Below are 14,576 nucleotides of genomic sequence, written 5' to 3'. Positions count from 1 at the left end.
CCATTCTGTGTTTTTGAGGAAATTTCTCACATATAATGATTCCCAGTGACTGTTATGGGTTGCACACTAAAGTCATCCTGTGTGAGTCACCAAGGACGTCTCCTGGGACTCAATTTTACGAGAGTGTCTGTGTCAGATAGCAGAATTCAATCAGTGAGACAGCTACTGGCTAAAGGTGCAGCCATAACATCAGATAATATTTACAGCTTAATTAGCCAATCATGTTCCACATTTCATTTACACTCATCGCGAGAAGTGGTCATTGGATGGTTAAACTGACCGTAAAAGTGCACCAAGGGATTCATCAATCTGTACCGACATGAGAATTCTCAGCAGATTTCATTTGAATTTCATTTGCTGTGTTACATTTTACGTCTACTCCATTACATTTCAGTTGGATTGTTTCATGATCTTTTTTTTGTGTTGGTACCTTCACAATTGTAGAAGCAGTGGAAATGATAGTCATAGTAGTAGCAGTAGTAGTATTAGTAGTAGTTGGAGCGCCACTTGTAGGGAGCTGCAGACTTCAACTGTTTCTTTCTTGCAGCATCACAGAGCTCACAGCTCTTGTCTGTGTGAGCTATGGCTTCATTGTGTTTCTGTTTTTATATCCTGAATCTTTGCATGCAAGCTACAGACAGCAAGAACCCAGGAAGGTGTTGGGAGATATGGGAGGTGAAAATAGACCAGCTCTCCTCTACAACACACATACACAAACACATACATACGGGGTGCACCTGTGTGTTCCCTACCACCTGAGGCTCTTTGATTCCTGGTGTGCTTTAATCTGCTGTGCGCCTGCCTGCCTTTGAAGTGAAAATCCCTGTTACCTTTCTCTCTCTCTCTCCCTGCCCCCCAAACACACACACACACACACACACACACACACACACACACACACACACACACACACACACACACACACACACACACACACAGACAAACCACCATCTGTTGTCTTTGTCCCAGTAAATGCACACTAGCTGCTCATCCAACAGCTCAACTCTCATTCATATATTCAGTTCTCTTCTACTGGGCCATCAGCGATCTGTGGCTAAATTTACCCCAGCAGTTATTTTAAGGCCTTTGTAACATACATCACCTCCTGTCTGCTCCAATGCATTTTTAACTACAGGAGCAGAAGCTGATCCCCAACTTTCTTTTGCTGCACGAGCTGTTTCATGTTGGCTGGACAAAGCAGGAAGAGTTCTGTTTAGATTTATCTGTATTTACACACCAAACTACATAGTACCTGGAGATTCCATGGAGACAGAAAAATGATAGGTTATTCTCACACTTTGATTCATTTGTTAAAGTTGACATGTCTCACTTTGATTAATTAATGCCAGGAGATATTACTTGTTCCCAAAATTTGATTGATTGGTTCCAACACTTTCGTAGTTAAGCTGTAATTTATTCTTGATGGACTGTGGGAACACGCAACATTTCATAGACACATAAGTGGACAAAAAATATATTTTCTGCAATATAAAACTGCTAAATCTCGATGTCAACTTTGGTTCTCTATATCAAGCAACAACATCAAGAAAGAGGGATAGCTAGAAGATGGGGTCCGGCCTGGCAGCAGACCAAGGCGGGGGTCTTAGTTTTCTGAACCCCAGACATTGAGTCTGGCTTTTGGGACATGGAATGTCACCTCTCTGGCAAGGAAGGAGCCAGAACTGATGGAAGAGGTTGAGCCTTACCGGCTGGATATAGTCGGCTTCACCTCGACACATAGCTCCGGGTCAAGAACCCAAGTCATTGAGAGGGGTTGGACCCTCTCCTTCGCTGGAGTTGCTGCGGGTGAGAGGAGGAGGGTCGGGGTGGGATTTTTGATAGCCCCCAGACTCTCTGCCTGTATGCTTGGGTTTACTCTGGTGGACAAAAGGGTTGGTTCCCTGCGCCTTCAGATCAGGGAACGGGTCCTGATTGTTGTCTGTGCTTATGTGCTGAACAGCAGTTCAGAGTACTCACCCTTTTTGGAGTTCCTGGGATGGCGCCCCGATTGGGGATTCCATTGTCCCACTGGGGGACATCCTACCTGTCCTACTTGGCTCATGTGGGTAATGACAGTGTGACCTGGAGGGCCGTGATTGTGAGGAACAGCAGGCCCGACCTGAGTGGTGTGCAGTTATTGGACTTCTGTCCAATTTCCGGGGCATAAGTCGCAGATACGCAACTCCGCAGTGGCAGAGCTCCTACAATTTCATTTAGCAGACGCTTTTGTCCAAAGCGACGTACAACACTAGCAAGAATTTAGACCTAATTAAGGAAAAGTCCATAGGAATCGCAAAAGTGCTTCAGTTGTGATTTGGTCACAGGTACTGCCATCTAGTGGCAGAAGAAGTGTTGCCCCCCCACACCTTTTTTTTTTTTTAAATTTTTATATAACAGACATACAACATCACACAACCCAGTTAGTGCTACATAATCACTAAGTGCTGGGTCTTGGACCCTCTGACTTACTCTACCCCAAAGAGGAGAAGAGTCAGGTTCAGTGCCTCGGTGCTCTCTGAACAATTGAGTCTTCAATTGTCTCTTAAAAGTAGAAAGGGACTCAGCAGAATGCACAGAGTTCGGTAGTTGGTTCCACCATTTGGGAACAACAGAAGAGAAGAGTCTGGCTAGAGATTTGGAGCAGCGCTGGGCTGGAAGCACCAGGTGTCTTTGGCATGCAGAGCATAGTGGGCGAGAAGGAGAGTAGACCTGGATCAGGGATTCCAGGTAGGCTGGAGCCGTTCTTGGGATTGTTTTGTAAGCCAAGAGAAGCCAGTGAAGAGAAACCAGCAGCGGGGTGACATGTGCCCTTTTTGGCTGGTTGAAGACCAGACGTGCTGCTGCATTCTGGATCATCTGCAGAGGCTTGAATGAGCCTGCAGGGAGGCCTGCCAGAAGAGAGTTGCAGTAGTCAATGCGTGAGATGACAAGAGCCTGAACCAGAAGCTGTGTGGTCTGTTGGGTCAGGAAGGGTCTGATCTTCCTGATGTTGTAGAGGGCATAACGACAAGACCGAGAAACTGAGGCCACATGAACCTTAAAGGTCAGCTGGTCATCAATCATGACACCCAGGTTTCTGGCTGAGTTTGTGGGCGCAAGTAGGCTCGAGTCAAGTTGGACAGTGACCTGAGGCTGAACAGATGGACAAGCTGGAAAGACCATAAGTTCAGTCTTAGAGAGATTCAGTTGAAGGTGGCGTTCCTTCATCCATATGGAGATATCAGCCAGACACGCTGATATACGATCTGAGACCGTTCTGTCATCAGGTGGAAAAGAGAGGAGAAGCTGAGTGTCGTCAGCATAACAGTGGTAGGAGAAGCCATGGGAACGGATCACTGCACCAAGTGAGGTGGTGTACAGAGAGAAGAGAAGGGGACCAAGCACTGACCCCTGAGGAACCCCAGTCGATAGGCCATGTGACCTAGACACCTTTCCTCGCCATGACACTCTGAAGGATCTGCCTGTGAGGTAGGACTTGAACCACAACAAGGCAGAACCAGATATGCCGAGCTCAGAGAGTGTGGAGAGGAGAATGTGATGGTTCACCGTGTCGAAGGCAGCAGACAGGTCCAGCAGAAGTAGGACAGAGCACTGACCAGCAGCTCGAGCTCCTCTCAGTGACTCAGTGACTGACAGGAGTGCAGTCTCAGTGGAGTGGTCACACCTGAAGCCAGACTGAAAAGAGTCAAGTAGGTTGTTGTTCCGCAGATGTTCAGAGACCTGGTTAAATAGTGAGCTCTCCAGTATTTTTGACAGGAATGGCAGAAGTGATACTGGCCTGTAGTTTTCAACCTTGGCGGGGTTGTATCACTTTGATCGTTCAGTACAGGACGAGCCAACACTTTTCTACCGTCGACCTCAAACGCGTAGCGACTCGTTCTTTCCATCATTAGAAGAGGTTCAGATGTATGAACATGATGATCAACAACACTGGTGATTAGAAGGGAACTTTAGCCAATAACAGGTCCCACCACTGTTTTTATTTATCTCCGCGGGGGTGCGTTGGTCTGAACCCACCGCCTTCACCCTCTCACTTCTTATCCCACTCACAACGCTCATTGTTCGTCCTGACACCACTGGACAGGCTTCCAAACAAACTCCGCTGTCTCTCCTCCACCTCTCCTACCAGCACCTCCAGCTCGCACGCAGTGAACCTCATTTTCTTTGACATTATTTTGTGAGTGCCGACAGCGGAGACCCTATTTAAATGAATTTGCGTATTTATAGGTGGGCGTAACGGGGGCGGGCCCGGTCACTCCGACATCTGCGCTCAATTCCACGCTGATTGGGATGTATCAAGGAAACGTGCGTGGATTCCGGCGCTCGCACACATTGATACATCCGGATTATTTTGTGCGTACGCAACTTTCGCGATTCTTGCGACTGCAATTTTTTAGTATGAAATCCACGCAAGTATTGATACATGAGGCCCCTGGTGTGGATGCCTCCTGGACGCTTCCTTCGGGAGGTGTTCCAGGCATGCCCAACCAGGAGGAGGCCTCGAGGCTGACCCAGGACATGCTGGATGGATTATATATCTCGGCTGGCCTGGGAACGCCTCAGGATTCCCACGGAAGAGCTGGTGGACGTGGCTTGGAAGAGGACAGTCTGGGCTTCCTTGCTGAGTCTGCTGCCCCCGCGACCTGGACCAACTGGATTAAGAGGAGGACAACAATGACGACAACAATGATGGAAAGCTAGAAGTTTGTATGAGTGGCAATATTGATGACTTAATTTGATTATAGTACTGGAGCATAAACCACCAGGTATAGCTGAGACCCTCAGAGACCAGCTGGCCACCTCTCCTACAAAATCAGCCATGATTAGTAGCATTTCCACATAAAATTTATAAATATAATTTTTTTTAAAAAGAAACGCAAGGGAATTCTGCCAAAAATTCTCAAGGGGCTTAAAGTGGCTTTCTCTAGGCAGTAACCGCTCATAACCATTAGTCGAGAGCTTATCGCTGACTGGTTTTCTGAGTCCCCCCCACCCCCCCAATAAAACAAAAGTGCACATTTCAGAGTGGCCTTTTATTGTGGCCAGTCTAAGGCACACCTGTGCAATAATCATGCTGTCTAATCAGCATCTTGATATGCCACACCTGTGAGGTGGGATGGATTATCTCAGCAAAGGAGAAGTGCTCACAGATTTAGACAGATTTGTGAACAATATTTGAGAGAAGTGGTGATTTTGAGTATGTAGAAAATGTTTTAGATCTTTGAGTTCATCTCATAAAAATTGGGAGCAAAAACAAAAGTGTTGCATTTATATTTTTGTTCAGTGTATTTGTGAGATGAGCCTTTACCATTTTCCCACCATGAGTGGGAAGTATATGCAAATGAAGTTTGGTTTGTGGTTAGTATTTAATGAAATTATACTGTAATGCACTGGGATTTGAATGTAATTTTGCTCACAACTGTAAGACTTTACTGTCTTCTCGTATATTTGCACACAAATTCTACAGAGTTGCTTCTTTTTCCATTATTTCAGAGTGTCTAAATACTTTTCTGTACCTCACAAAAACACATAAATGGCGTTATTTCCCCTTTCATCTATCCAACTCTTCATCTGCATCATTCTGCATCACTTCCTATCTCTCTGTTCCTTTCTCTGTATTAGTGAAACATGGGTGTGTCCTTGGGATCAGCAGCCTGCAACCAACCCTGATTGTGTTGCCATGGAAACTGGGTCAGCTTCAGCCATGGCAGGGAAACGTGCATATTCACGTGTGTGTGTGTGTGTGTGTGTGTGTGTGTGTGTGTGTGTGTGAGAGAGAGTCAGTGACATGTGTGTGCAGGTCGGGGGTATCCTGGAAATAGACAGACCAGGTAGATGAAAAGCAAGTGTGTGTGTGCGCGTGCGTGCGTGTGTGTGTGTGTGTGTGTGTGTGTGTGTGCGTGCGTGTGTGTGTATATATATATATAGAGAGAGAGAGAGGGAGAGAGAGAGAGATGTGTTTGTGTTTGTATGCATATGGGTACACAATATCTTATGATGTTGTCATCACATAAACACATTGGTGTCATATAAATCACCTGAAGTATTTTGGCTTAAACCTGTTGAACCTGCTCCACTATATTTCTTGTACTGCTAATTTGTTGGTCACATTTCAAGTTGTTGCCCCAAAATGACAAAACTCTAAATTAACAAATGATATCTTGTTGCTGCTATGTAATGAAAATGTGGGGGAAAAGTTATATTTCAAATAAAAAAGCTAAAATGTATGATTAGCTGTATTGTGTGGAGTCAAATTAACTTAATTTAGGATACAGGTTATATTTTGGGGCCTATCTGCACAAAAGGATTTTTTTCAAAAGGAATCTTTTTCTCTCACTTCCTCGTCACGAATAATGATGTTAGTAAACACGTCTCCTTCACTCAAAAACTCCATCTCTGAAAAGTTTGACATCGCAGGCTGATCCAGCTGGATTATTGCACAGGTGGGTGTTTGAACTGCCCACACTCAAAAGGAGTTCTCCAATGTGCAGTATAATCACACAGCACCTCAGTTGTCACAAGTTTTGTGGGAGTGTGTGCTTAGAGTGTCACTGCAGGAATGGCCACCAGAGCTGTTGCCTGCAACTGAATTGGTTTGTACCACCAAAGAATTGCAGCACAAACTGTCAGAAGCCATCTCAGGGAAGCTGATCTGAGAGCTCATCGACCTTGCCAGGGTCTTGACCTGAGTGAAGTTAGTCGCCGTCACTTGAGTGGGCAAATGCTCACCTTCAATGGTGTCTGGCACTTAGGAGAAGTGTTCTCTTCGCACCAGCGGGCAGATGTCAGACAGTGTGTAGAGCGCCGTGTGGGCGGGAGGTTGGCTGATGTCAGTGTCATGAAGAGCACCTCATGCTGGTGGTATTATGGTACTACCAAGAACAAAGAATTGTAATGCATTTGCAGTTACTAAAAGCTGAGGCCCATTGTTGTTCCAATGTTAAAAAACAACAACAAGACAATTTCTCTTTGTTAAATGTAGGCTTGTATGAATGGGAAGGTATGGCAGCAAAGGGTGTTGGGGGGCTAAGGTTAGCTTACAGGTCATACTGCATGTACAGCATGGCCTCCTCTTGAATACTTTATTAAACCTCAGAGATGCAGTAATGTGTGAAGGATCTTAGAGTTCCCTCACTGTCACCCCCCACCAAGCCACCCTGCACCCCACCATCACATCTCTATCTCATTACCACAGCTAATTAAGGATCTGTCAGACCACCTTCTTCTCTTTTCCTCTCCTCTTTTCCCCTATCACCCCCTCCTTCTTTCCCATGTGAAGTCACTGGAGTGGACTGATCGTCTGATTCGAGGTGATCGTCATGGTTGCCCCCACCCCTGTTACCCCCGCCTCAACTTCATCTCTCCCTGTCTGCTCTTTTTTTTGTCTTGTCATGATTAAGTGCTTCATTGCCCAAGGTGGTACATCCATTGGTCTGCTTAAAGACAGGGTTATTAAAACTGCCTGAACTCCATCTACAGCGAGGTGAGACTTATCTTCAGTCTGGAAAAATGGGAAGAAAAAAGGTTCATACTGTACGATGAAAGAGCAGCTGGCGTTGATGATGTTTTGACTAAAGCCAAAACTAGAGTTGATTTTCATGCCCATAAAGGCACAGAACTCTGGAAAACACAACATATATTCGCCTTATAATCTTTAAAAAAAAACAGATGGCAAATCTGATTTCTAAACAATAAGACTACTTTGGCATGGGATGAAGGACTTGTCTCTGTGCTGGTCCTGTGACATCTTAATTCAACCTTTGACAGCACTGACCATCACATCCTATTAAAGAGACTTTAACATGGCATCGGCATTGAATGAATGGCACTAAACTGGTTAAGGTCATATTTACAAGCGCTAACGCAAGTGCTTGGGCCAATACTCTTCACCGTAAATCTGCTTCCATTAGGTTACATTATAAAGAAAAGCTCTGTTAATTTGTATTGTTATGCAGCTGTACTTATCAATGCATTCACATAGAACAAATCAGCTGACTAAACTTGAGGCCTGTTTAAAGGACATGAGAACATGGATGACCACAATTTTCTTTTACTAAATTCTGACCAAACTGCAGTTATTGTGCTGGGCCCAACACACCTTAGAAACATCTTATCTAATGAAACAGGTACTCTGGATGGCATCACCCTGGCCTCCAGCTCCAAGGCATCTGGGGGTTATTTTTGATCAGGATCTGTCCTTTAACTCAAACAAATCTCCAGGGGCCTCATGTATCAATACTTGCGTGGATCTCATACTAAAAAACTGCGGTCGCAAGAATCCCGGAAGTTGCGCATGCAGAAAAACAATCCGGATGTATCAATATGTGCCAGCGCCGGAATCAACGCACGTTTCCCTGATGCATTCCAATCAGCGTGGATTTGAATGCAGATGTCGGAGTGACTGGGCCCGCCCCCGTTACGCCCACCTATAAATACGCAAATGCATTTAAATAGGGTCTCCGCTGTCTGCACTGGCAAAATAATGTCAAGAAAAAGAGGTTCACGGCGTGAGAGCTGGAGGTGCTGGTAGGAGAGGTGGAGGAGAGACAGCGGAGTTTGTTTGGAAGCCTGTCCAGTGGTGTCAGTATAAAAAAAAAACCAAAAACAAAACACTTGTGAGTGGGATAAGGAGTGCGAGAGGGTGAACGCGGTGGGTTCGGAGCAACACACCCCTGCGGAGATTAAAAAAAAAGGTGGTCGGACCTCAAGGTGGAGGTCAAGCGCCGTAAAGCCGCCCTCCCGAGGAGTGCCGGCCAGACAGGTGGGGGTCGGGGAGAGGGGCACCTGACGGAATTTGAGTAGCGGGTGGCGGCAGTCATGGGCAGCACCTGTGTGGGGGGATGGCAACTCCATTTCTTACGCAACATTTCCACATGCGTAATGAGTGGACGTCAGTCACCTCCAGCTGCTCATCAAGAATGTCCGTTTATTTGCCATTAGTCAACACAGACGTTAGAGTGCCGGTCGCTCTAAGACAGGCTATGCTGCCACCTAGTGGCTGGTGGCGCTAAGCATATCATTACAACATGCTTTGCAACAGATGTAAATGCAACAAATACAGCCATTTAAATAAACCAATATGTTAAATGTTGAACAGAAATTGATTCGTCAGCCATGCCGCCGACGTGCAGCACCCCTGCCGGCTCCCGCGCCTGCCCGCCCGCCACTGGTCCTGGCCGATGACTGAGCCGGCGGACGGTTGTCTAGCCCACCCGGACCCAGCGGCTCATCCTCCGGCCCACATGGATCCAGAGGGAGGGTCCTCACACAGGCGGTCCTGCAGTGGCAGGAGGACATTATTAGGGGAATAACGGGATCAATGAGCGGCTCAATCGCCTGATAAATGTTCTAGAACGTTTAGTGGACAGAATAAATTAATCTGGCTTCATGAATCGTGTAATCGCTTCTTACCTATTCACATTGTGGAAATGAAAATCACGCGTGCGAGGACGGCTGCCCGGCCGGGATCGGCATCCGTCCCTCCAGCCTCTGCGCATCGATGATCTTCACATTGATGGAGTGGAAACCCTTACGATGAACGTAAGCGTGTTCCTCAAGGGACGGCGCTTTTATGGCAACATGAGTGCAGTCATTAGAGAATTAGACATGAGAGAATCTGGCTATTGCTGCAAATTGCGCTTTAATATTGACCTGTTCAACCGCACCGTAAGGGAATTTAATGTACCTGTGGGAGAGGCTGATGATCAGGTCCACCACCCAGGGCATGGCCCGGCTGAGGGTCGATTGGCTCACCGGAACGGTCCGCCATCCCTCGCTGGAAGGAGCCAGTGGCGAAGAAGCCGAGCGTGCTCAGCACCAGTGTCGGCACTGGCACAGCTCGGCTCCTGGCGGTTCTGCGCTGGAGCGCTGGTCGCAGCTCCTCACAAATTTGCAGGAGGATGGCCCGCGGTAGCCAGGACCGGCTCATCAGCCACTTGTCAGAGTTGTGGAGCAAGTCCTCCCGCTCCCGTCTTATTGCACCGTTTGCCACATCCTCCAACAGCTCAAGTGCTGCCATTGTTGAAAGTTGCACATTCAGCACAGTCATGAAGGCTCTTTTAAAGTCGCTTAAGTACTGCCATCAGGTCTTTGTGTTTGTGTTTGTGTTGAAGGCTTTTTTGTGCCCGATGTATGTGCGGTTATCAAATAATGTCAGTTACCAATCACCGCCACAGGGTGTCGCTAACGGACTAAAGTGCAGTTAATGCAAGAATCAGCTTTCCGCCAACTTCTAGGGCACCTCCGGGTTGGCGTGAAACAGCGCAAGAATCCACAAACTTTTCGCGTTGATACATCTGAACGTGAGCGCCGATCCTGGCGTACACAAATTTTTTTCTTGCGTAAACGGTGTTGAGGCCTTGAGGCCCCTGGTCTGCCTTCTTTAATCAACATAACATCGCTAAGATCAGACACATCCTGTCTCAAAAAGATGCAGCAACACTAGTCCATACTTTTGTCACTTCCAGGCTGGATTGCTGCACCTCCCTCCTATCAGGATGCACCAATAAGTCTCTAAAGACTCTCCAGCTGGTCCAGAACAAGATCTCTCCTGGACTGCTTCTCTGCACTGGCCAACAATCAAATTCAGAATAGAATTCAAAATTGTGCTTCTAACATGCAAAGCCCTCATTAATCAGGCACCTTTATATCTGAGCTCATAGTTCCTTACTTTCCAGCTAGAACCCTTCGCTCCCAGGATGCAGGGTTACTTGTGGTTCCATGGGTATCCAAAAGTAGTATGGGAGCCAGAGCCTTCAGCTGTCAGGCCCCTCTCCTGTGGAACCACCTCCCAGTTTCTGAGTCAACTTAAGACTTTAATTTTTGATAAAGCTGACAATTAGGGTTGGCCGGGGCTTGCCCTAAAATATGCTGGTTTAGGCTGAGACTGCTGGATGATGTCCAGTGGTGCATTAAGCGTTTCTCTTGTCTCTGTCCTCCTGCATTCACACCACATACATGCCTGTTACGAACTTGATTTCTTCACTGGCGTCTTTGTGCTCTCTCACCTCCAAGATCCCTGATTGATGCTGCTGGAGGAGGCTGCATACCTGAGGAGGCTCAGGCTGTAAGCCTGAGTACTATTAGTATTAGTACTTGCAGTATTCATAATAGCCTTCTCATTCTCTACTAACATTACCATCAGCATTGTGTTTGTATTAGTAGAACTTTAATGCTCATATAATGCTGAAGTTGATTACTTTAGTATCTGGTAGAAGTTATTATTGGGAGCTAGCCATTATTTTTGCTGCTGCAGTTGTAGTTATTGTTTGTTCCATGTCTTAACTCTCACTGTCCCCCATGCCGCTGTCTTCAGCTCTGCTCGTCTTTCTCATTCAGTCTTGTTAACATCCCCATCTAGCTGTCATTCTTTCTGTCCCTTCTTCATCCCTCTCTTTGTCGGGCTCTCTTTTGTTTTATGTCTTTCTCTTTTTCCCTTATTCCCTTTTGTCTCTGCCCCTGTTTTCCTGTTCTCTCCCCCAACTGGTCTAAACTGATGGCCACTCCCATTGAGCCTGGATCTGCTTGATGTTCCTGCCTGTCAAAAGGACAGTTTTTGTCGCCACTGTTGTAAGGTATGCATGTTCACAGAGAATTGTTGGGTGTACATTCATTGGAAGAGAATGGTGCTTGACCGACTCTACTACTGACCACTGCAGTCATGTGACTCGAGGAAATGCAGATTAAACCTATTTGTGTTTTATCTCAGGTCACATGACTGTGGAAACACCTTTGACTGGCTAAGATTTGATTGTTGGTACACTTCTGGCACCAACAATCTCCAGCCCACTTCTGAAAGTTGGTGTCAGAAGTGTACCAACAAAACGCAGATTAAAAATGTTTGTGTTGCAGACAGAAGTCAAATGTCAGCAGCTTTTTTGGCCATTGGATAACTTGTTTCAGCAAGGTACCAAAGGCCAGTTTCCCGGGCAAATGAGCCATGTCGTCCCCAGAGTATTCTGGGTGTTCATGGGGCCTCCATATGGAAGTAATAGCATGCAACCAGTTGGCCAAGCCCAGATCACCTCCAGTGATGGCACTGTGGCTATCACTGTAACCTCACTGCAAGGAGGCCTGGGGTTTGAGTCCCAGTAATCCCAGGTCCTTCCTGTGTGGAGGTTGCTTGCTCTGCTGTGTCTGCATGACCTCCCCCAAACGGCTTCCCCCAACCATCAAAAAGATGAATGCTGTCTGCGTTTGTGACAAAGGTATTGAAAGAACGAGTAGGTTCCCCAATGCTGATTGTGGCTGCTCACTGCTATAAAGAGAATGGATTAAATGCAGAGGACAAATTTTGCTGTACAATGTACACGTGACAAAGACTTCATCCTCAAAGGACGATGCCTGAATGGGTTGAACTGACTGAGTGGGACATTCTTCACCCAACATTTCCAGTTCATCGTGGAGTTCAACAAGTCTCTGCAGCAGACCCATCTAGAAATATATAACAGGAAGGATGGCAGAGTCTGGAACATTCCTCTTTCAGGTTGTTCTCTGCCATATATCCATCCATTTCCTCCGCTCATCCGTTAAGGGTCATGGCGGGGGGGGGGGGGGACACCCTGGATAGGTTGCCAGTCTATTGCAGGGCCATCAGGAGCAATTAGGGGCTCGGTATCTTCCTCAAGGATACTTCGACATGTTCACTGGGGGAAGTGAGGATCAAACCAACAACCCTTCGGTTATTTGACGGCCACTCTACCTTTGAGCCATGCCGCCCCTATCTGCAATATATTGTATTATAATGTTAAATACTTAATATTATGCTTTAAAAAGTTGGAGTTCCATAATGTGTTTACCGTTCAAGAGTCTGTGCCCACATCCTTCCTAAATCTCACCATAAATTAGTCCACTGCCTGCAATTTCGAATAATGGCTATCTGTGGAGCAACCTCCAGAATGATGCTTCTACTTTGAAAAGTTAACTTGAAACAAAAGCTGTAACTGCTTTAATTATACCACTCAAAACCCACTCACTTGAAACAAGACTGCATGATGGCACAGGGCAGCTCCTGAAACTATTTGCCAGTTTCCAAGCTCTTTGATATACAATATATATATTTTACATTAAAAAAATAAAGGACCAGTGATTGTAATATTGTGTACACAGTAGCCAATGATGTTGTGATCAGAGACCCTGACGGGTCAATCAAATCCAGTGACCAGTGTCAGCATGAAATGGGCAGATTTCTGCATGCTAATTGTAATCCTTGTGGATGGTATTGAGGCCAAGATGTAGTATACTGGCCTTGCAAAGTAATGTAGCACAGATTGCCCGTTCTATTTGAGAAACTTCTTTCCTTTTAGTATTATCACCGTATATAATTAGTCACCAAAAATAAAAAAGGAAGAAGAAGCAGCTTTATTGCACGATTTCTCTATTTTCAGTATAGGGCACAGGTTGCCGCTGTCCAGCTTGCACAGAGGTTGTTGTTGATTCATATGAGGGAGACTAAAAAAGGCAACAAGCAGAAAGCAGAGAATGCTGAATGAAGTAACAGCTGGATGGCAACACCTGCAACATCCTTCTGTAAAACCTCACGAATGTCAACTTCAAATGATGCCAATGGGGCAACAACCGATGGGGGTAAAGGATAATATGAATCATGTTTCTGTTGAATTTTCAGGCAAATTTTGACCAAACTGTAGATACTTTGAAAAATAGGAAATGTGTGTGAGTTGTGTTTCCAATACATTGGTTTGGAGCAAATACAACAGAGTAGGTAATAACGCCAGAAGATGGCGCAATAGGCAACATATCATATTGCTGTGACTGTAACAAACAAAGAGCCGTCTATCAGCCAGAAATGAGAGAGGTCTTGAGGAATTAACTTTGGCTGGACAAGTTTTTGTTCTTCTAAAGCCGTGGTTCTCAGACTTTTTTTTTTTTTTTTTTTTACTAAGTACCACCTCAGAAAAAATTAAACACTCCAAGTGCCACCATTATGACCAAAGTTAAACTGATAGCAGCAATGTGACTCTATTCGTCTACAGCAGGAGTGGGCAACGTGTTTTCTCAGGGGGCCATTCTGACTTGGTGAAAGGCAGTGAGGAGGGGCCACACATCAGCAAATCAGAAGGAAACATGAAACACACATGCTAGAACATGTTCATGAATCTGAACTGGTTTTCGGTCGTATGTGTCACCCTGGTGAACTCTGAGATTACAATAATTAGATCCACTTTATGCCAATTGCTGATATACTGATGAAACACACTGAATCATGTTATGAAATAATTTGCAGCAGTGTCATTGATAGAAGAGCTCTCAGTTCTCAGCTCCAGCATGATGGAGAAATATGTGAAACCAGCAGACAGTTGGGAACGTGTTTAATAGCAGTACAGACTCTGTCCAGGCCCTACACCAGACCCGGTGTGCTCGCCACAGGGTCCAGCGCAGGCAGCCAGTGATCAAATGCAGCACATATGGTCGCTCTGCGCCTAAGATGGGCACCAGAGAATTTTAGAATCACATGCATCATAATGTACCTTACTCTGGGTATTCTATGGAGGTGAGCAATGAGGAAAAAGCTGAATGCTGAATATTGCCGGGATAATCTTTTCTTTCTTCGGCATTGA

The sequence above is a fragment of the Aulostomus chinensis genome, chromosome 22 (assembly GCF_037954235.1).
Source record: "Aulostomus chinensis isolate RoL2024-O1b breed Wild chromosome 22, RoL_Achi_v1.0, whole genome shotgun sequence".
NCBI lineage: Eukaryota > Metazoa > Chordata > Actinopteri > Syngnathiformes > Aulostomidae > Aulostomus > Aulostomus chinensis.
The sequence above is the reverse complement of the archived record's forward strand: the minus strand, read 5'-3'. Positions refer to the sequence as shown.